At 46.3% G+C, this 23,731-nt stretch overlaps 1 protein-coding gene across 7 annotated transcripts in view; it reads right to left on the bottom strand.

The window, feature by feature from the left end:
- The window catches only part of LOC135254607 (RNA-binding protein 47-like), a 38,362-nt gene extending 15,480 nt beyond the window's left edge, over positions 1-22,882 (bottom strand). The window contains exons 1-2 of one of the 7 annotated variants that reach the window (XM_064334912.1): positions 22,454-22,882; positions 20,553-20,924 (exon numbers count right to left, since the gene is read on the bottom strand). The gene's annotated coding sequence lies outside the window, so the exon portion shown is untranslated. Of the gene's footprint in view, positions 1-4,492; positions 4,670-20,552; positions 22,003-22,453 lie in introns of those variants that run through there. The other 6 variants (XM_064334911.1, XM_064334914.1, XM_064334919.1 and 3 more) reach the window with 6 other exon arrangements.
- Positions 22,883-23,731: the final 849 nt, after the last annotated feature.

Below are 23,731 nucleotides of genomic sequence, written 5' to 3'. Positions count from 1 at the left end.
TAATAAGTGACTGTGGTAAGGCAACAATAGGTGGACGTGGCAAAGGTCAAACTGTGTTCGCAGAGATATTTGGAAAGCTTTACCCTGAGCCCAGAGGATTACATGTTAAAATATATTTTAGCACTGGTGCCATAGCAACCTTCAGCAAGCGTTACCTCAGTTGTTCCAGCAGGAATCCGGTTGTATAAATGCGTTACAAAAAGGTTCAAGCAGTGAAGGGTAAAATCATACCCTGATCCTGTTTGACTAGTTTCATGGACAGGTTAGGCATAGCACGCACCTGCCCCACTGCCGCTTATCTGATCTGTAGGCCGTTGCTCTTTGCCTCAGCTCAGTGGGGGTGTTGCCAGTTCATCTCCTGTTATGGCTTTATTTGTTGTTTGTGATGGGGGACCTCTTCAAGCCCAGATTCGAGTAGGCGCCCCCTTCAGGTGAGCTCGCCAGTCCCCGCTCATGCTTCACGCTTGGTTGGAAGGGAGATGTCTCTGGGCTCTAACTAAAGGTTTGAATGTTGAACAGGCATCCACATGATTGGAAAGAGTCTGCTGCCCCATATGGTGCCATTGCTAACTGTGTTCAATGATGTTCATTACAAACCCCTTATTAATTCGATCAGAGGTCCCCCCCCTGCATCTTTGAATGTGCAATCTGGTAATACTGTAGGTCAGTTTTTAGTTTTTTTTTTGTTGGCATGTTGGCACGTTGGCATCGGTGCCAGCGTGCACCTCGGGGCACCGCAGTCGCCACACGTCCGTGGCAGAAAGTTGGGAAACCTGCCCTTCGCCCCCAAGCGCGTGGCGCAATCCAGCGGCTCCGGAACGACAGGTAGGCTGAGCGGTCTCACGTGCGCCAACCCTGGAGTGAGTCAGCGCTTTATTCAGAGAACGCCGCGGCAAGCGCTCCAAAGCGGGCGGAGGGTCACGATGACACAGCTTCTTTTTTTCATTTTTTTTTTCACACCGGACAAATCAAAGGAAGATTTATATCGGGACAGAGAGCAGGGTGTCGTTCAGGTGTCCGAGACGGCCAGCGGGTTCACCGTGACATTGTAAAAAAACAAAACAAAAAAAAAAAAACCGTTTCGGCCACTGAGAGCCGACGGCTACATGCTAATCTGCTAGCTTCCCTCGCGGCAGTTTCATTTCCCGATGTGCTCGGTTTCATTTCTGTTTTGAGCCTGGACGTGACCTGCCCTCGAGTCATCTCTGGATGATGTGACCATTTGAAATCCGTTTTTAGAATGTTCTAGAAACATAATGCTTACCCTGGAGAACAGAACTTGATTTTTGATTTTTCAAGTCAGTTTTTCAAGTCACTTGACAAGTCAGTTTTACATTATGCTCTTATCAGAAGCAGCGTATTTCCATTCTGTGACCTTATATGTGCACTGAATGGAAGTCACAAAATGTTTTTCCCCCTCTTTTTGAAATGCACGAATAAAGAAGCTATGCAATGGATTCAGATGGGAAAAATATCTGACAATGTCAAAATAATTTGTTGGAAATTATATGATTTAGCATGACTTTGCTTTAACGTTACAGAGAGTTTCAACCCAGAGAGGCTCTCTGAATCACATTTACTGGACTAAGGATGCTTGTGTTCACTTTAAGCAATGGAGCATCGATGCAGTCACCTGTCACTCACGGGATCATGTGATCACCCATTATTTATCTCCTTAGATGACACCTAGGGTTGTTTTCTTCAAAACAATCAGTAAAAAAAAAAAACAAGAAAAAGGCAATGGCCATCACATGACTAGTTTCTGAATGACTGAAATGTCCGTACAGATGCAACTATCACAGAACGAAACAGATGTGCTACAACACAACACAACACAAGGCAACACTACAGAAAATGGTCCTTATACAGCCTTTATAAGCAAACATCCGAGGGTGTGTTACAAGAAGATAAAAAAATAACCAGCTGAAAGTTAAAACTTAAAAGAATAGCCAAGAAAAAAGGCTCGAGCTCTGGTAGGACTTGTAGTTGGATTTCTGTGATTATAGATGTTTTTTAATAATAAAAGTAGAAGAAGCAAACACAAACAAATAATAATTCAGTCCAGAATTGAGTTTCCATGAACGCCGTGTCTAGATCTGGAGAACAATTTGCAGACTTTCACCCCAACTGTTAAAGATTTGAATAATTTGTGAGGAAGTCTATGAAGAAAAACGCAACAGTGATAGATTTTTTTTTAGGTTTGGGGAACAGTTTTTTTGGAGGTTGACGGCCCAACTGCACAGAATTCATACCAATCAGTGATCATTAGGAAATGAAGGTAATGGGGAAATTATTTAAACAGTGCCATGCAACGATGAAAACCAACAGTGGGAGGAACTGGGGGACAGTCAGCTAATTCCCTCAGCGCTAAAACAGAGGCGATGTTGTTTTATTCAGCTCTGCGCTCGACGCCGCCGGGCCCGATAAAGATTTCGGCTGCGCCTGTGTGTGACGGAGGGAGGCGCTGACCAAACACTCCTCCCCGCGCATACAATGGTCTCGAGGGGCGTGAGGCTGCCAGCGACAGCTCAGCCGCACGCAAACACACACGGGGCCCAACCCCCGCCATCCCCAACTGTTTTTTTTACCGTTTGCCGTTTTTGCGGTTCACACTGCAACGGAGTCGTGTTTAAATCCGTAGCACCTCCGGTCTGAAGACTGGGATTGAACCTCAGCAGGAAGTAACTTTGAGCAGAAGTATTTCATCTCTGTTGGTGCATTATTGATATTTAACCACGGAAACAGAGCACTGGATGAATTAAATTGTAATGTATCATTACCCTCCATTAGGATGTCCATAAAGCATAGGATATTATGGGGGTGAAGCATTTCAACTTAACTTTATACCGATGAGTATAGTTATCCCTGTAGGCCTTCTGTGATTTTATGCATTCTTATCTAATACTCAGTGTAAGATCACGTAACCTCCCTGACCTTGCATGCTGGGTTAGAGAACCCCTCCTCCACTGACCTGACCAATCAAGAGCAGCCCACATTAGACTGGAACACATAGTTTCTGTGACATCACAATTAAAGTGCATTACGCATGAAATTGTGAAGATTTAAGTTAATTTAGCGAAGTGTCCATTTCAAGCCTTTACTTTCACTGAGGTGCGGGCAGAAGTGACTCATGTTTAATGTCCTTTAACACGTGTCGCCGTTTTCTCAGTCAATGTTTTACGCAACACAAACAGAGCCCGGGTCCCACCCTGACAACAAACACACACCGAACAGCAGACATAGTGGCTCGGCTGCCCAACCCGACACCACCCCGCGGACCCGTCCGTGGGGCTCGACACCGACGCCCACCCACACAGACATGCAAAAAAAAAATATTACAGCCAATATTACATCAACTGCAGCAGCCCCATCTTGAATTGGCGGCACCGGACAAAGATGTCCTGCCTATCTGTCAATGCAGCAACAAAACCGTCCCCGGCTGTCGTTTCAGAATAGGAAAAGAATGAGGAAACGGAAAATAAGAGTATGACTCAGATTTCAATGAGCCATTCTATTTAAACAAACCTGCAGTCCACAACAACTAAAACTAAAACTGGAGTCTGGAAGTTCACAGAACACAAATTTCCAATCAGAAATATACTGGAAAAATGAACCATAGGACAGCCACTTTTTTTTACATGAGAACTTGCTTGCTGCCATTCACTATAATTAACAGTAATGTAATTCCCATTACAGACACAGTTGAACTGGCAAACAAAAGTGGCTGACATGTAGCATTACGCATGCATATGAATAGATAACCCAGTTAAAGAATTAACACCACAGGACAAGCTGCACAGTGTAATGGTATCTGTCCCTATGCAAAAACAAAACCACAACAACAAACAAAAACCCAAAACATTTGGAACACATCTCTGATAAATTACAACCAAGCTGCCCTGCCGGTTACCCTACATTAATGCCAGTTCCCCAAATTGCACAAGTATGCCTCCAGCTTGAACACCACACAGCTGCAGAGGACAGGATATCCATCATGGGCCTTCCATCCACACCCACTGGTGTCACACACAGAACCACACTTCCTTTTCCCTGAAATATCTCCCTCATTTTTTCAGTTATTTCCTTCTTCTTTTTTTTTTTTTTTGACCCGGTGCCTACAGGTTGACCGAGGTCCAGAGGCGGCCATTTTGACCGTGTTGAGAGCGATGACTGCCAGAGCGATCGCGCACCCTTGTACCTTTCCCTTTGAACAAATACAGAAGGGCCCTGGCGTCATCAACACCGGGGCACCGGACGTCGCCAGACCGGGACGAATCCCCACCGCGCCTCCCCAAAACACTGAGGCCCGTCCACCAGCCTGGCACCAGTACGTCGTCCCCCTCCCCACTTCATTAGGCAAACTTAGACCGAACGCTGGCTTGGGCTCACACCAGCCAATGTCCACACACCCCCCCCCCCACACAGTGCAGAAGATGCATGGAGGGAACGGAGTCCCCCCCCTCCCCCCCAAATAAGCGTCTGGTGGCCCTACCTGGCTCCTGGGACCACAGGTGGAGCTGGGGGGAGAGGCACGAAGCGCAAGGTGGGTCGGGACACACTGGACCTCGGTCTCAGGTCTCAGGTCTCTCTCTAAGGTGCTCTCCGCCTGTGTGTGCGCGTGTGTGTGTGGCTCCGACGGCGTCGCCAAGCCACTGACTTCAGAATGAGCCGAAGGTAAAGGCGTGTTTACACAGTGCCGAAGGAGGTGGGGCAAGTTCCTGAAGGTAAGCCCCCCCCCCCACCTCTTATTCTCTCATTCCTCCTCCCCCTCTGATAGGGAAAGAAAGAGCAAAGTTCCTGGGTTTAAGTTGGGTGATGGATACAGCGGTGTGTGTGTGTGTGTGTGTGTGTGTGTGTGAATGGGGGGCGGGAGGGGGTGGTATGGGGGGGTTGCTGAAGTTGTTCATTGACAACAAAGGCGCTGGTGACCACCAAAAACAGTAAGAATCGAGGTATTCTTTTTTATTCTGACAGATATGCAGGATGAAAGAGCATTGCGTATGACTTGACAAAAGACTTCAGACTCAGGTTGAAAAAATGCCAAATTGATCGGTCTGAACAAGACTCAAAAAGGAAAAAAAAAAACTGAGGAATACCCTGGAGTAAACACACAACAAGGAGACGACTGCAAATCTCAAAAGCTATAATTCCAGTTACTCAGCCCCCAAGTCAATTTCAGTACATTAGTGATGGGAAAACATACAGCTAGCATTTACTTGAGCTTATCCTGTAGAACAGAGACAAACTGTTTCTTTTTGATTAGCAACTGATGGGCACTGGGTGAGCCGATCTTCTGCTTAAATCAATGCTCCAGTTCAATGATAATTTAAGTGAAAATTTTAATTAAATGAAAAATGAAAATTTTTGTATATAAAAATGGCTGCAATTCCTACATGGTTCACGTGATTTGGATGTAAATGACAACAAATTAAAGCTGACAGTCTGCAATTTACCCTCATTGTTAAACAACAGACGTTGTGTCAGTCTCCAAATACTTACAGAATCCACATTAAATATATATGTAATACAGGGGGAGATTTCCGAAGAAGCAGCTCATGAAGTCTGAAGTCTGCTCTAACCGTACAAGTATTTCATTTTTAATCTCTGTTGAGTGACATCTTTGATGACATCACCCGCGAAATCAATTTTTTCCACCTAACCAACTCACTGTACCCCTGCCACACCTGCGAACACAGAGAGGTGAAGACAAGTTTGTGTAGAAACTCACGCAGCGTGCCTTCACCGAAAACCACCAAAATAATCCTCTGGGCCCTGGCTGTGATAGAGAATAACTAAAAAGCTTCGTATTGACGCTCACAGAGTTATGGTCACCAGAGCGACACTAGCCAACCCCAAAGTTTTCACCTGGTGTCACTTCTGCTCCACATTTGCTAAATAAAGCATCATCACTCCAAGCAGCTACAATCTAGAACAGGCCCCTTGGATATTATACTACACTACATATGTGTTGACAGACAGAGTCAAACCTCTTGCTCTCTCGAGGAGTGCATCTACTACTTCTTAAATATACTTTTGAACTTGTCCATGAATGTCATGGGTCTATTGAAGCAGCAAAACACGGGGCTCACTGTAGAAGATGTGAGAATAAACTGAAATACTTTATGTTTGAAGAATTCATGTATACTCTCATGTGGGTTTCGTCGCATTATTTCAAATGTTTCGGAATTATTATGTCATCAATTTCTGTGTGTTTGTGGGAAGATAAAAACAAAACAATGCTTTTTAGAACAAAATACTGGGGGCCTCAAAAAAGTACAAAGAGCAAAATGCAAGGGGTACAATATTTAAATGTATCAATTTACTTCATGCAGTGGAAGTAAAAAATGATTTCAACAGCATCAGGTGCTTTGAAAAAATGATTGTGAAATATCCACAATCAGTCTGATTGGACAGAACCAAAGTGCTTCCTCATTGCAGTTTTATGAATAATCAACCGCATAACCGAATCCAGGCAGCAGCTGACATGTTGCTGAGTCTCAGGGTGTCACATGTCCCATCTTAAAACAACCAGCTATCAGCACCTTTCATCCAGCAAAAAAGAAGCAAGCACTTCTGAATGCACAGCAACCACAGTTAACAAAACAACCAAACCCACGCAGACCAACGTCAGTTACATTAAAATGGGATTACTAGAGAGAAGGCAGTTTGCAATAAGGAGCATACAATAAAATCAGGTTACAAAAGGGTTCTACAAAACCCCAAACTCTACAAGTTTGTGCTAATGTTTGCCTTAAATGGATGTGTTAATAAAGAATTAAGATTAAAATGTAAAAAATACGAACTGATGTGCAGTAGTGGAACTACCCTAGGGTTTTCTGCAAGGTCAAAACAGCCTCGCTGACACAGCATGCTCACAAAAGGACACGTTGTCACAACGTTGTGGCAACGTTGAGAGAATAGCACGTATCAGGGATTCTTCCATGTGGCTCAGTGTGGTGGTCCCACCTCATGATGCAAGCAAAGGTATTAGCCTACACTTACACAGTAAAATGTTCAGTGCTAACTCAACTCTTAAATAGTTTGCATGAGTCCAGTATGGCTGGAGTGGTCTTATCTAAACTCTGTCAGAGTTGAATTAACACCGGACATTTTGCTGCATACATTTATTAATTTAAACATAGGTCAGAATGTAGAGGGCAGTCGTGGTAAAGAACACCAAGTGCCAGTAACCAGGACAGCTGCAAGCGCCAGAACAGGGAAGACAGTAACGCTACAGGCATGGGATCAGAGATCAGCAGGCTCAGTCACTGTTCCAGTGAATGTGAGTGAGACATTTAGCATGCGGGTTCACAACCATAGCAACCAGACACTGCCTCAGACCAGTATTGCGAAAAAGCAGAGGAGGGCCCGATGGCAGCCTGTGGGCCTCTCCTCCTTCCTGAGCTCGTGACCAACCATTTTCTCTAAAACAGCTCCCTATTAAAATGTGGCCTGAAGTTGAAATATTAACAACATGTGTCAAAATAACGCATCGCACGCTGTAACTAGTGTAGTTTGCGTGTGACAGGCGCATTTTATCTGACTGGAATTAACATAAACGGACAGTTCACACACGCAGTCATTATTATTATTATTATTATTATTATTATTATTATTTTTCTGTTTTCATTTTTTGGCTGAACTGAAAACCCTCCCTTTGATGCTCCAGCGGGGGCCGACCCATACTTTGTGAACCTCTGGCGCGGGGTCATCGTCACACTGCCCATTCACAGCCGCGAACGGTGAGCCCAGGGCGACGGGGTGCGGAGAGAGAGGAACTTTCATTCACGCCGTCGCGGCGGCTAGCTGGCGGCGGTTAAAAGCGACAGAACGCCGGGTGTACAAAGATATGAAAACACAGCAGAAGGAGAGTTAAATGAACTGTGCGTCCCAAAGGACAACACGCAATGATGATCCGCCACCACCACCGCCACCGCCACCGCCTCCCAGCAAACATAATGAGCCACTACTGCGGGCTTCACTCAGCCAGGTGCAATCGGCTTCTCGCATTCGTCCCTTTTTTTATTTCCACCGAGAGTGACGGGGACAGATGAATTCCTCCCGTCTCCCAAGTCCCGGCTGAGAAACGGGACGGGGTGAAACATTAACGGGGGCGCCGTTTAATGCCACACTCCGCTCGCTGGGCTCTGTTTCTCATCAGCCAGGGTCACGGCCCGTGCCCATTGACCCGGGGACCCCTGCGAGGTTTCTTGAGGTAATAAAATTAAGTCCGAAGAAGGGCAGCCGAGAGAATGCTTCTGTTGATCCAGGCCACATCTCCCAAATACCTCTGCAGTTTTAAGGGGTTACAAAAAGCGATAACACACTTATAAGAATTGCTTGTGTTTTTAAAATTGATTTTGCTGCATTTAATGTTTGGATGGGAGGTCCATGTTAGGCGCCTCTGCGTGTCGCGTGCTAGTCATTCTGTGGTTGAAAAATACCAGTCTCAGCTATTTTCCCTTCACAATTCACCAAACCACGAATGAGACACAAAGTTCAGTAGTAACTGATAAGAAGGACTCTCTGTGGTTCATAATGCTTTATCAAAAATTTGTTTTTATAAAAAGGATCACCATGGTCACACTAGGATCCCACTGTAAAATCTGGGATCGTCCTTGCGAGATCGACTATATTTTGCTGAATGATGAAGAGCAAAATAATGCTAATACTGGTACGCCGCCAATATGAAATACAAGTTCATTTTCAATCCAAACCCCATTTCCAATATCAATCAGCTTTCAAGCAGCATAACAGCATTGGTGCATCTTCATGATAAGAGAAGTGTCCGAAGAAGAAGTGAAAAAAACAGACAGAGCAAATTACACGTTTCCTAATGTATGTCAGCTGCTCTGGGTAACACCGAACCCTCCAGTTTTCCCACAGCCTAGAGACTGAATTTTTGATGAATTAGTTCATCCACATCTGAGCATTGCTTTTGTTCATAATCAATTGCGAAAGTCACTGAAACTAAAAAAAAAAAGCTCAGTTCTCAACCATTTACAAGTTTCTTTGGCGAAATGATCTTGGCAGTTGCCAAAACTAATGCAGATTGCATTGTTAGAAAGAAAGAAAGAAAGGAAATGCGAGAGTTGAACACTTTAAAACCCAACTTGCTATGATACCATAGTGAGGAACAAGCACCATGCACTGAAATGGAATCCATCTCGCAATGCAAGCCCCTTTATCTTATAGGGCAGGGGAGTCACGTCTGGTTCACAACTCATCACTCTCTCATTGGAGCCAATGCTTACGGAACATCCGTATTTATTTTTCCTCTCAAGGGGAACTTTTCAAGGTTTGCTTCGCATTCCGCGGGCTACGCGGTCGGCGTCTGCAGCTCATCGCACGGCGGGCAAGGCGGGTTGTATTCTCAGCAGATAGTCAAAGCTGCCCTGTCTGTTCAGTTCTTTTTTTTTTTTTTAAACTGGTTATTTGGGCTATGCTTCCCATCCCGGCCCCAGCGCCGACTGTACCCGACCGTGCGCTGTTGTGATGTTCCTTCCCCCCACCCCCCACCCCCCCCCCTCGTCTCTAAAGCCGCACTCCTCCGTTCTCATCACCTCTCCTTTTCCTGGAAGTGAAGGTTTCGCAGCAGAAAACCTCACAAACCTGACTGGCGCTGTAGCCACGCCTCCCCCCCTCCCGCCCGCCCCGTTCTGGCCCCAGTGTTGCGTTCCCATCCACGCCCGCTTTTCTTAGGTCCCCGTGGTGAAGCCGGACGGGGGGCACAGGAGGAGTGAGAGCCTGTGACCTCCGGGTGGGGCCTCTTTACGAAAAGAATTGTGTGACCAGGGGGTGTGGTTGACCTCCCCTCTCTTTTCATCCCCCCCCGCCACACAACCCTGTCTCTCCCTCTCTCTTATTCTTCTTTCTCTGACACGCATACCACAAACACCTGATAAAGACTGCCTGGTCTTACACACACACACACACACACACACACACACACACACACCCCTAACATCCACACCGCGCTATCGTGACCTGCTTGAGAAGCTCCACCTGACCAGCTGACGGTATCAGCTGAAAGAAAGAATTCCGCAGGGAGGAGCTTTCTGTAACCTGAACAAAACCATGTGACTCTCGCGGAACAATCAGGAATGACTCAGGCTACAAAGCCGAAACTCCAAGCTGCGAGCGAGGCAGGGCATGTACGGTGGAGCTGGACAGCGACTGCACAACAGATCAGATCGTCATGTCCTCTTTACAACAGATGTTCCATTATTTTTTAAGTAAAAAGTACAGAGCAGCCTCTTTAGCATAACAAAGAAGCCCCTCAGTGGCATGGTGGTGCAGCGGATGGCACTGTTGCCTCACAGCAAGAGGGTAACAGGTCGCCTCTCGGTGAAAGGGTACCGAGTTCAAATCCCAGCCGAAGGCTTTTCTGTGTGGAGTCTGCATGTTCTCCCCGTGTCCACATGGACTTCCTTCCAGGTTTCTTCCAACTGCCCAAACACTTGCCATGCCAATTGGAGACTCTACATTGCCAGTGGGTATGAATGTGTGAGTGAATGGCGTGTGTGCCCTGCGATATATTGGCGGCCTGTCCAGGGTGTATTCCTGCCTGTTGCCCATTGCACACTAGGACGGACTCCAACCCCCCCCAACCCTGCAACATTGATCAGGAATAAGCGGTTTAGAAAATGCTTTGATGGATGGAGGGACGTAACCCATGGAACAAAGCAGCTACACTGGGACAGATGGCTTGACCTGCAAGCTCATATTTGTAAACTGAATGTGAATGCACCGGAATGAACTCAATCACATTCCATTTAGCAGATGCTTTTATCAAGATTGACTTGCAATGAAGGAGAAACAAAAATGCTTTCACCTGATTAATGTGAGTTCCAGACATGGTTAACAATCTTCCCAGACCAGCAGGTAACAATGTAATATCACTAAAGCAGGTGCAAGTCAGCGACGCTAACCAAGAACAAAACTATAAATTCTGAATACATGTAGACTACTTCCATAACAAGCCCTAAAAAGAAAAACATAAAACCATAAAAGTATAACCTTAAAACCATAAAAATACCAGAACCTAAATTAGTACAGAAGGTGGGAGTGCTCAAAAGGTGGGCCACAGTACACACAGGCCCTGGGACTGGGACCAGTGCTTTGGATTGGGCCAAAGCAGACCAGTACTCTGTACTGGGACTTTTATCTTTTGATTACATGAGTAAAGGAACTTTTACATGAGTAAAGTAATCTTTGGGGAAAAAAAAAACATTGCAAAAGGCCTGCCCATCCAAAGCGTTCAATGCCTGCAGTATCACTGCACTGCTGAATCGCATTAAAGACAAAAGAAGGAGAGAACTGGTGCTAATGGTCTTTCACACCAGTGATCGATACTGACGCTGAGAGAGATAGCTCGGCTGTCCTCCAGCAATGACTGTAAGTAACAGACGGCTTTTTGGGACACTCACAGATGCCTGCATGTGCCTGTATCTGCCCTTTGGTGTAAAAAAGGGACAAGTTGCCCTACCGAATGACCCTGTTTGGTGTGCATTTCTACAGATAACAGAGCAGCTTAAGAGCTGCGGAATTTAGCCGCCTGGCTACAGAATCTGAAAGGTGTGAAGCCCATCACCTTGAGGACTGGTCTTGAAGAGACCCCAAAAACCCGGACTAACTGGCAACCACACATACGGCCTGGTCTTATAAAGCCCAAAAAAAGGACAAAGTCCATTTAGGGTCTGATTGCTGGAGGACACATCTGATTTTACCGAGAGACCAACTCTTTATCGGAATCAGGACGACAATGCTAGGAAGCAGAGGTTAAAGACAACCTGCGGTGTGTCACGGTATACCTGCACCACACCGTTTACGATAAGAATCACAGGTATCCAGGCCCATCTCACAGATAGGCATCACCTGCCAGTCAGGTGTTTTGGAGGAACTGGAAAATCTGGTTAACTCTCAGCCATACGTTCACTGTTTGCAAGAGGAAAAAAGTTGAGCGTTGAGCAAAATCAGCTCCCCTGCATCCTAAGATGTCATTCCAAAAAACTGAAAAACGGTGCCGTGCCCGATGCTAAACCGAATTTCGCAAGGAACAAACGGTGTGGGAGTCAAAAGGCCCTCCCAGTTCTCAGGAAAGTTACAGTTGCAGAAATAGCTGCTTGAAAAATTACCACTGGCCCAACACTGCTGCCGCAGCAAACGAAACTACCCCAACGACCTTCACTTGCCGTAGATACTCCCGGAACAAGGGCAGATAATTCAGCCGTTTCCCACTTCCTTATCAGGAGAATTCCATGGCTGATGGCTGATAGGGCTAGCGTGAGATTTGGATCTAGGTCACATCAAACCCGAAAAGAGCACACTCACCCCCACACCTTCTGAAAACATTCGCTGTGATTGATCACCACAAACACAGAACTGAGTACCGGCGACCGAAGCGGGCAACGGGCCAACATGAAGTGCACGTACTTGCAAACCTTGCACAAAATGGTGATATGATGTAACATTCTATTACACTTTTCGTGTTTGCTTTATGATTTCATGGTTGCCAGTCCGCAGCAATAAGTAAAAGCAACAGCATCAAGTGTGAAGACACTTGGACACGGCCTTTTTATATTTTGTATAAGGAATATGAGTGGTCATATGAGCTGTACTTTATATATTGACAAGAGTTTAATAAAATTGTTTTCGCTAGTGATCCTCAGTGTCGGTGGTTATTCTTACACTGTGCTTGATTTTTACTATCCCACAGTGACATGTGACCAGGCTAACATAATTTATTTTGTTGGCCTGGTGCTTGTCAAGAAAATATTTGAAGTCTGAAGAGGATTACGGCTTTTTGGCCTTCACAGTTGTGCGCTGGTGTGAATGCGCATTGCCGGGCCCTATGTGGGGTCAATCTTGCAGCCCAGCTCCACGAGCTGACTGCACAGACATGTGGGGGTCAAAGGTCAGGGGTCGGACAGCTCCAGACAGGAACCCTGGGAGGAAACCGTGAGAGTGGCAGAAGCCCCGCTGCTCGATTGTCTCTTACTGTCGGACCGCGACGTGTCAGCCCGGACGCAGAAACCGAGGTCAAACGACGTGGAGTTCATTAACGTCCACACGCGCTTGTCATGTTCTGTCCTTCATGAACACGCCAACACTTTCACGGGCGTCGTTAAGCTGTCTGAGTTCCAAAATGCATGCGCAATATGAATAGAAATCTGCAGGGAGGTGCAGAACACTGCGCTAGATTCAAAACCACAAAGAATGTTGGGAAATTATTATGAAAAGTGAATTTGGAAGCACAAATCACTGAGGGACACAGGATGCTTATTGTAAAGCATATGAAACACGCTCTTCGAAATTCACTCGGCGTCATGTGACCGCAGGACCACAAGGCTGCCTGTCCCCTGGCTACGTCTCCTGTGAATTCCACCATGTATTAGACACAGCAGAGAAGTGTGACAGGGATGAAAAGATTAGGTTGGACGCTTAACACTTTCACAACCCGGAGGGGGAGGGAGAATTAAGAGGTGGGCGGGGCCAGCGTAGCGAGAGAGGCGTGGCTTCGCCCTCCGTCTCTCATCCAGCACTCACGGGGACGGCGGCCATTGCTGATGCCGTTCCGTCGTCCCCAGTCACAGCGTCAATGGCGGCGTGTGCTCGAGCTTTCACACAGCAAAGTAACTTCCCTGGATGCAAAAAAGTGTTGCAGGGCTCAAAGCGCCTGTGAACCCATGACCTTGATCAGCCAAGGGAACACAGTATCCGTTATGTTCGGTTATCGAGTCAGAGTATTTTACACAATCCACCATCGTTTCCCCTTTGTCCTAGAATTGGCCGCCGCTGGTCAGCTGATATTGAGACTGTGCACTGATTCACCCCTCTCCCCCCCACATGATCATGTGATCACAAAACACTGGCTCCTTGCTAGCCAATGGGAGCTTTAGTTCATCTGGTATTTAGCCGCTTAATATCAGTTCAAGGTCAAGGAGAGAGAAAGAGAGGGAACAAACAAAGGCGGCAAGGATACATTATGTTACCGGGGGTTGATACGGTGGCCAGATAACTCTCAACTTTGCTACTCGAGCCTTATAGCTCTCGACAGGAAAAATGTAGCAGTCGGCGGGGCAGAAGCCGCTTCGCTGGGGCATTTGCGGGAAAATGTTTCCGTACAGGTTTTACGGGAACGGTCGCTGAGAGGGAAATCTCGCGATCTGTCCCAACCTGACGCCTCTGTGGCCTTTGGCTGCAGTGCCCTACCTGCGCTTGAAGACTGCGCTCTGTTTGTTCGAGCCGGCACAGTCAGATAGCTCTGCTTTGAGGCTGATTACAATGCATGGCTTGGCTTGTGTGGCACTCGCCATTTTATGAATATCACATTATTAATCTTAAGTGATCAAGCACACCATTAATCTGAATTAAGACTTTAAACTGAAAAGTCTTCAGAAGATCAAGTGTCATGCACAAAGGACAGTACACCCATTCCTGTTAATATAAATTCTCTCAATGTGTTTTTTTTTATAGCAACCAGAGTAACACACACACACACACACACACACACACACACACACACAAGCATCTTTTCACATGACAAACAAGAGCCAAAACCCGGGTTACGCGTACTCTGGAAAATCCCGTACAAAATCCAGGAAACAGAGCAGAAAGAGATACTTCGCAGGTTCTTTTGAGCGGTCCAGAAACACACGTCTTACACAATATATAAACCTAGAAAAACTGGAATGGAAAAAAAAGGAATTAGTCCTTGCGCGTGTAATTCTGAGTAAATCAATCCTGCTTAATCCTACCCCCTTTACACAATACCCTTCAACGGATCCAGCGTGAGGTTGAAATTCTGGAGTTTGTGCATGTGTGTGTGTGTGTGTGCGTGTGTGTTGCTCTGGTTGCTCCAAAAAATGCCTTGAAAGAATTGATATTAACGGGAGTGGATGTACTGTCCCTTGTGCATGACATTTGATCTTCTGACAATTTTTCAGTTTGAAATCTTAATTCAGACTAATGATGTGATTGATCACTTCAGATTAATAATGTAATTTCACATCAACAATTTAACAAATTTTAAAAAATGCATTCTGTTACGGCAACTTCAATTTTGGTCTCCGTGGTCACGCTTCATATTTAACTTGAACATTATTCTGCCAGCATTTCCTTCTTCTCGCAAAGGTAATAATGCGGGATGAGACAATACAGTTGAATATACCTCCTTTTCCGCGTTCTGATAACGCACACAGGTCCTCCCCTGGCTACGTTTGCTAGATCGACTGTGAAAGCAGACCACCCCCCCCCCCCATGTCCAGCCCCAGCCCAGACAAGGCCCCCATTGTGCTCAGGTATGCAAGAAGAGAGGCCGCCTCAGCTGGCAGTGAGGAGCCTTCACTGGGGCGCACTACATAGTGCCCACTGGGCACCTCACCGGGCACCCGGTGTCTCCTTTCATCCCATCACTACCTCTCAGCCACCTACTGCGACCGGCTTTCGTTGTGAGCTGGGCTCAGTCGGGCCAAGCTGAGCTGTGCTGAGCAAGACTAGGATGTGCTGAGCTGTGCTGAGTAAGACTAGGCTGTGCTGAGCTAGGCTGAGCTGTGCTGAGCAAGACTAGGCTGTGTTGAGCTGAGCTGAGCAGGACTTGGCTGTGCTAAGCTGAGCTGGACTGAGTAAGGCTAGGTTGTGCTGTGCTGGGCTGAGCAAGACTTAGCTGTGCTGAGGTAAGCTGAGCTGAGCAAGACTAGGCTGTGCTGAGCTGTGCTGAGCAGGACTTGGCTGTGCTGAGGTAAGCTGAGCTGAGCTGGACTGAGCCTCATTCAAAGGTGTTTAATGACAGAAGGTGTAACACAGGTGAGCATCCACTGTCTTACTCAAGGTATTTAGTGTCAGCAATCACTTATATAACCGCCCGAGACCTGGCAGAAAAAAATCTTATAAGTATTTCAAGTTTTGTTGACACAAGTGTCTCATGACATAAAAATGTTGCAGTGAAATTATTTTTATTGAATGTCCCTTGCAGTGTAGGTTTCAGCATTGAAGAATATATGACACTTGAGATTAAGATCGGGGACGTTGCCGAATCTTAGGAGGAAATGCCAACATTGACCCGCTTGCATAGAAAAGAACAAGAGAGGGCGTATGAAACAAAGCATTTTAACAGCATTAGATAAGACTGAGTGGAGAGTAAATAGATTTCTTTTTAGATTAAAGTGTCACTATGCTTCACACCACCAGTAGGGTGAGGGGGTAGGGAGCATGCACGGGCCCCTAACTGTGGGGTGGGGGTTTGGGGTGCTGTAGGGGGGGTCCCGTGTGGGACTCCTGGAAATCTGCATCAGAGCTTTGGTCTCAGCTGGCCATCCAAAAATAAACCTCCCTTAATTAAACTAAACTTGTAAAAAGCTCTTTTGTAAGACGAGGTTGTACTTCCATGTGCATTCTTTATGAAACACAAGCCTTGGCTTACCCCCCCCTACTCCCCACTGGTTAAAAGTGAAGGCAGATAACAGCCATTTTCTGACATAGGCATGAGTGTAGCAGGGAGATGTGGCCAATGAGAGTAGGACACATTGGACAGGGCTGCCGCTGTATAAATTGCATGGTCGCTGAATAGTCACTACTCTGTGGGCCATATTGAAACAGTACTATGGTAGAGTTCAGTCACGCTCAACAGAAGCTGCTGGAGGTATTCTTGTTCTTCTTCATTTCTGCACCACATAGGTATCAGAGCTTCCTTCAAATTGACTACTTTGTGTAATAACACATTCATCTGTGGTCCACACACAGGCACACATGCAGATGCACAGACACACGCAGATGCACATACAAACACACAGGCACATGCAAACGCACACATACACGAACGCACACACGCACATGCACATGCACTCACACACACACAGGCACGCATACACGCACGCACACGCACTCACACACACACACACACGCACACGCACTCACACACACACAGGCACACATGCAGATGCGCAGACACACGCACACACACAAAGTAGCGTGCAGCTGGGGAGAAAACTGATTCTCAGCCCACAGTTCACAGGTGCACTGACGGCTGTTCACAGGTCTGCTTTTTTAAGACAACCCTATAAAACCACAACAGCATCAGCCGTCCGTCTACCAATCACTCCTTCACATCCAGCAAACTGATTACGCTTTGGTTTTGGGTATTACTGAACTATCATTTAATCATTAATTTGTTCAGCGGGTACTTTTGTCTGGGACAACCTGCAAATTTTTAAAATTATGAACAAATTTTTCATAAGATGTTGAGGATAGATGCTACAGGAAGCCTTACGCGCACGGCAAATCAGAATCGCTGCGTTCCGACAGGTCACAGCCGTCTCCTCGATTGCCATTTTTGAGAATTTGGAAACGGGGAACGGGAGCAGAACGCTGACGGAACGAGAGCGGTGTGAGATCCTGTTGACGAGGCAGGGTCGAGGCCGCGGCGAGTCGTGTCCGAACGCTTCCTGCTGGGAATGTTCCAGCCTCTCACCGTCGGCCCTGCCTCCTCTGAGTCACCACGGCTGCCTGCGCGGCGCTTAGCAACCTGGGTCACTGTTCCAGAGAAGGGCCGGAGAGTTCCTGGAACTCTTCGCGCACCTCGGGGGAAGGGAAGCTAACTCATCTCGATGAGCCGCATAAGCGGCCTCTCGCCTGCTTCTAGTGCCTGCTTTACGCTATCGCCCTGGAAACCGGCCGACACGCCCTCGCCGGTCTGGGTGCTTACGTGCTGGCCTGGCTCAACTTTAAACGCCGCCGACACCTGGCTAACTTTAACGGGACGGTAAGCTAAGCGCTAGCCGCTAACTGCTGATCGCAGCAGACGATGGGAAAACAGAGGTGGCAGGGAAAAGTAGGAAGGAAACGACAGGGGGAAAAAAAACAATGACGAGAAAAGAATAAAACAGTGCCCTTCACTATGGTGTTTCGAGAAAGCTTTGGCTTCCGAAACACCCGGTCAGTGGCGTCCGTGACGATTTGACACGGTGCTCTACGATGCCAAGGTTTACCACAAAATTGCTGCGCAGATGCTGAGGAAGGATTTAATGCAGAAAGGGAACAGAGGAACAAAAAAAACCAAAAAACTAATGACACAGCTATTCAAACCTGTGTGATGTTACGCTAAAGTTCTAACTGCGGATGATGTCATATGAAATGTGCTGAGCAGGTTTGGCCTGGTTCCAGCTCTACAGTGGGAGATGACTATTATGAGCCAGCCAGGTTCCAGCTCTACAGTGGGAGAGGGCAATAATGAGCCAGCCTGGTTCCAGCTCTACAGTGGAAAGAGGCTATTACTGAAACGTAAACCACATTCTGTTCTGAATGGGAGCTGCCTCTGTTGGGATTAGGGTCTCTTTTAAACAGTTCATCAGTAAGTTCAGTGAACCCATGTTCATTTAGGCTAATGCAGCCTAAAAGTAATTAAAGACTTGATTAGCGCACAAGATCAATGCAGAGGAGAAACCATTTCCGACTCCCAGTGTAACTGACAATTTCTTACATTCTGCTTGATCACCTGCCATGTTAAAAGTACCACACAACCGAAACTAATCTCAGCACTTGCCCCCCCCCCCCCACCCCACCTCTCTTTCTCTCTCTCACCTCTTTTCTTTAAAATACTATTTCTCAAGCGACTCCCACTCCTGAAACCGAGGCAAGCGTTGACGACGCCCGTCTCCCTCTCCCTTCCAACTGAACTCCGCAGGTTCGGGAGAGCGGTGTGCCGGAACATGCCAGAACAGGCGCACGCCCCAGCGCCAACGTCTCAGCAAAGAAAACGCCGTCCAACCACAAACGAGAAAGCCAAGTTTGTGTTTCTCACCGCTCACCCTCTCCGATGGTTGCCAAGAACCTCACGCTAGTTTGCCGGGTTTTATTTCTACACATTATTTAATTGACCAATTAAAGCACTTCGTTATATAGTTCGTTCAACTTGGCTGTTCTCACCAAAACTCATTGCAAGAGAAACATAACCAGCAGTCTGTGGCTTTCCAGGAGTTGGAGACCCCTGTGGTGATAAAAAAAAAAAGAATCCCCCCTTGACAGCAGTGTGACAAATAAGCAATATCATGATGCAAGAAACAGCTTTGCACCCCACGGTCCGAAACACTGACTTACAGTACAGTGTTGGAAAAAGTGCGATTGCCTACAACATTCAGCCACAGTGACCGCTGTAGATTCACAGGATGGGGTTGATTTGGGGCACACCATGTCCTTAAATCCTCTTTTAAAATTCCTCTGGAATTTGATACTATTCTTCCAAGCACTGATAAAGATCTATTAGCCCAGGAGTTAGCTATCCAGCAGCCACTATCCAATCAATCTGTGTCTCTCTTGGAGGTCAGAAAGTTTTTTCAAGGAGCACATTTTATCAGCTGCGAGGTGTTTCACCAATCACTTTTCCTGAGTGAAATTTCACATGTCATGAGGATAGCATATAGCACTTATATTGCAGGCCAATTCAGTGCCAATACAAAAAATTAATCAGGTGAGGAGGCTGGTGAAATCTCAGTGGTGAAATACCGTAAATCGTCGCCGTACATTTCAAACTAATAATACAGACGGAGACTGTCAAACCGGATTTCTCAGTTGTAGAAATTCACAGCACGGAGTTTAACCACAACCCAAATCCTGTCTCTTCCCAGACTCGACGTTCTCTGTTCCCCTTGAGCATAGAAAAAAAAAAAAGGCAGCTGCAGTGTTTGCCCGTTAATGGCTGAGCTGTTTTCAACCATCCGATCCCCATCTTCCTGTTCCTCTGGTTTCTTGTGTTAGCTGTTTAAACACTTCCTCAATATGCTCACTCAACAGAAGGCCTGTCAGTGCTGCTGTCATCCCCCCCCCCTCACTCCACCAAAGCATTCGTGATATTTACAGTAATAACATTTTAAATATTTCCAACAGCCAGCACTATTAACCCCCAACCCCCCTCCGGCTGATGTGTCTCAGAACATGTGTGGGAAGTCCGCACAGGTGGGACAGGGCACCTGCTCGTCTTCCGCCTGGAGCAGAACATTCCAGCAGCTTTCCGGAATGGAGGAACTCCTTAGCGCAGGTGTGTCAGGGTTCACCTGTCACACTCTCATACGCTGCACTCTACGCCGAAAAACACCCTCAGCCGTTTCCAAATTGGTTCTAGTTTGGTGTCACGCTGAAGTTCACAGAAACGTGTCTCTGACCTTTAAAAATAAGAGACTGTAAAAAAAGCTCAGCTTTGCAGAGCACCCATGTCTGTCATCGTGCGGCTTGAAAGACGGAAACTCGTCCCTCCCTAATAAACACTAAATCGTTCTCTCTCTTTTGAGCTGTTTCATGACACATCGGCAAGCCTGGAGCACACAGAAAAGGGATGATTTTCTTTCATATTCAGCGCACAGATGACCAGCACTCTTCTAAAGCGATTCATTGGGAGGGTGGGGTGGGGGGTGATAATGATTAGGCTGGAAGCACGCACAGGCAGGAGGCTGAGATCAGCCGGGGGTTCTGAGTCTTTTGACTTCAGCAGTTAGACCCCTTAGTTCAACCGCCCCAAGAGCTTTCGGAAGAGAGGGGTGACGAGACAGAGACCGGCTTACCTGTACCTGTAAGAGCTGCGGCGGCTGAAGTCGGGGCCGGTCTGTCGGAACTGCGCGGGCGTTCACAGGGAGATGTCGGGGGAGCCGGACTCAAACAGGAGCATCTTCTTTCGCTCGCTCTACTTTCCGTTCCCGGGGCGATCCGGCGACTCCTTCCTTCCCTCAAACCCGTGAGCGGGACCTCAGTCTCTCCTCTAGTCCTTCTTTTTCACCCCCCTTTTTCCGCTGTCCGGCAGTCACCTCTGCCGCCGTTCCTGTTTTCAGGAGTCAAGGGGAACGCAGGACTCCGGCGAGGTCTTGAGGGGAGAGTGAGTAATTAGCGCAGGCTGAAGCAAAATACCTGATTCTCACTGCCATAAGCCCCACATTCCTCTGTGCAGAGGAGGGGAAAAAAGAGAGAGAGAGAAAGAAAAAAAAAAAGTTCTTGAAGAAAAACTAGCAGAAACACACACCCATTCACACGCACTCTCTCAATCACTCACTCACTGAGACACACGCTCACTGGCTCAGGTACACTTACATACACACACACGTACATACATACATTAAAAACAAACACAAAAAAAACACCAACTAGGTAACAATCCAGAGCTCCAAAAGTTGAACTGAGCATCAACAACAACAAAAACAAAAAGTCAAAAGACTCAATGGAAACAATCTTTTGGAAACAAAACTTTAAAAAAAGAAAAAGAAAAAGTCACACGATAATTAGGTACAAAAAAAAAGAGTGAAAGTACAAACAGAAGAAAGATAACGTCGTCAGAAGGTCCGCACGAAACGAGTAGCGCACCGCCACCTTTTGCGCCGATGGGAAATGTTTGGTCTCTCTCCTGTCCCTCTCTTCACACACACACACGCAGTGGCTGGGCTTCACCCCTTTGTGTAATCCTTGCCTCTAAACTCACCAAACCAGAATCCGCGTCCCAGTAGCTAGTGAATGGAAACGCAATCCTCCCATCTGATGAGCATTGGCTGGCTCGGGCCCAGACCTGCATTCCACTTGTTTCGAGACTTTTTTTTTTTTTGTTTTTTTTTTTGTACACCTTCTTTTGTAATCAAAAAAAAAAAGGCTGCAACACTATTTTAAAAATAATATTTTATTGAGCATTTCTCCCCTTTAATCAACTGTCTCTCTATCTTTCTCTCCTTCTTTTGCCGATTAGTTTTTATATCTCCCTCGTGGGAGATCAAACAGAGGTAAGAAGGAGGCGATTCTGGGCATTATATAAAAGAAAGATTGCAGCTTTGTTGTTGGTAATATCTCTGTATTTATTCTGATGGGCTGGAATAATATCACACAGCTGTTTTAGAACGCCAGCTTCAGTGAAGTTGGAAGGGTGACTTCTTCCAAATTTGTTTACACAAAGTAAAAAAAAAACTGATAGAGGGGTAAAAGGAGGGGGTTTGTTGCATCCATTTTTCAAATGCAAATGCTGTTGTTAAATGCTAAATACTTTAAACTGCCTCAACCCCACCCACCCACATATTTAAAGGCCATCTGTCTGACACTGAGTCACCAGGTCTGCTTTAAAAACAATCAATTTATTGCCAATCAAAGCGCAAGAAATAATCCAACAGACTCTATGCAGTTGCAGCAAGCTTTAACTACAGAAATGATTCATTACACAAAGGCCCCGTGATTATATTCAGGCCCAATGATAAGTGGTGTAAACTGAACACATTTAATTAGCGGCTGAAGTAATGAACAGCTCTGTGCTTTACCCTATCCGTCTTTCACTCTCTGTCCCTACATTACCAAAGTTCAGTTGGGCTTACACAGAATTTCAGTTCTTTTAACATACATACTCCCCCCAACCCCCCCAAACTTCACAAGTGTTTCACACAGCGCAGTGTGTAAAGAAGTAAAAAGGACTGCCCATCACCTCACCCCACTCTCTTACCTGGATGGTGTCTTGAGGCAGGCGCTCCAAGACTGGACGCCAGGATCCCTAGCAACACCTGACCTTCTGTGCTCTCTTTGCGGTTCCCGGTCTGATGATGTGACAATGGTTTGGGCCCCACCTCCTTCCGCGGAGACCTCTTCAGTGAAGAGGCTGCATGGGCGAATAACGGACGAGTTGCAGCGGAGATAAAACTGACTTCTGGGAGAAAAAGAAGTGAAGTAAAAAAAAAAGAGAAGTAAACTGATTTCTGTTTCTGTTTCAAGTGACCAGTCACACACGTACGGAGAGACACAGTTTAACTCAGCATCACGGACCCCTGACATGTGAATATTCTTGCCAGGCTAAACTAAAACAATTTTCAAGAGAGGACTGCATTGAAGTACCCCCTGACTCCTGCTGAAGTGCTGAAAGTGGTCATGAACTTGAACACTATCCCCTCCCCTCTCCCTGTCAAGCTTAGTTCAGCTCTTCTAACTTGAGGAAAAACTTGGAACAGGAAGCTGGGTTTGAGTCAGAACAATCTAAAATAAAACACTATTTTTCCCCGCCTCTCATTTCTCATCTTAAGACAGATCATGAACTCTTAAATTAACAGCGCTATATATATATATATATATATATATATATATATATAAATATATATATATGTATAAGTACATTCATGTATTGATGCAACACCTGGAGAATTAGCAATTAGGGGTTTCGAGGACATAATCTTTGTGAGGAAATATGAAAAAAAAAATTTCATATTCATTTTTCACAGGACAGCTGTGATTTGATTGGATATATCATGCTAACTGATAGCAGTCTGCAGACAGGCATTGTGGAGGCTGCCTGGTGGCAGTGTGCATTCTGCTGGGTGCCACAGAATGTCTGTAGGCCTCAGGCACATCCACTGGCCCAGTCTGATTGGACCTGCACAGACGGTACCGCACTGTGCATGTTAGCTCACATTAGTCTGTCGGTCCTGGGATCTGAAAAAGGAGGATAGGCTGCCTTCTATGGGCCATGAAGCTCACTTCTCTATTGAACTGAGAGAGAGAGAGAGAGAGAGAGAGAGAGAGAGAGAGAGAGAGAGAGAGAGAGAGAGAGAGAGAGAGAGAGAGAGAGAAAGTAAAAGCACTGAGCTTAGTAAGGTGTGTGTTTAAGGAGTGGCTCGTCTTAGCCAATGGTAATCTTCCAAATACATCATTCTCAGACAATGGTAATCTTCAGAAGTATGATCGCAGACGATCTTGTTTTGTTGTCAAATGGTTGTCAAGTGTGTGCGCATGA

The sequence above is a fragment of the Anguilla rostrata genome, chromosome 5 (genome assembly GCF_018555375.3).
Source record: "Anguilla rostrata isolate EN2019 chromosome 5, ASM1855537v3, whole genome shotgun sequence".
In the NCBI taxonomy this organism is placed as follows: domain Eukaryota; kingdom Metazoa; phylum Chordata; class Actinopteri; order Anguilliformes; family Anguillidae; genus Anguilla; species Anguilla rostrata.
The sequence above is the reverse complement of the archived record's forward strand: the minus strand, read 5'-3'. Positions and strand labels throughout refer to the sequence as shown.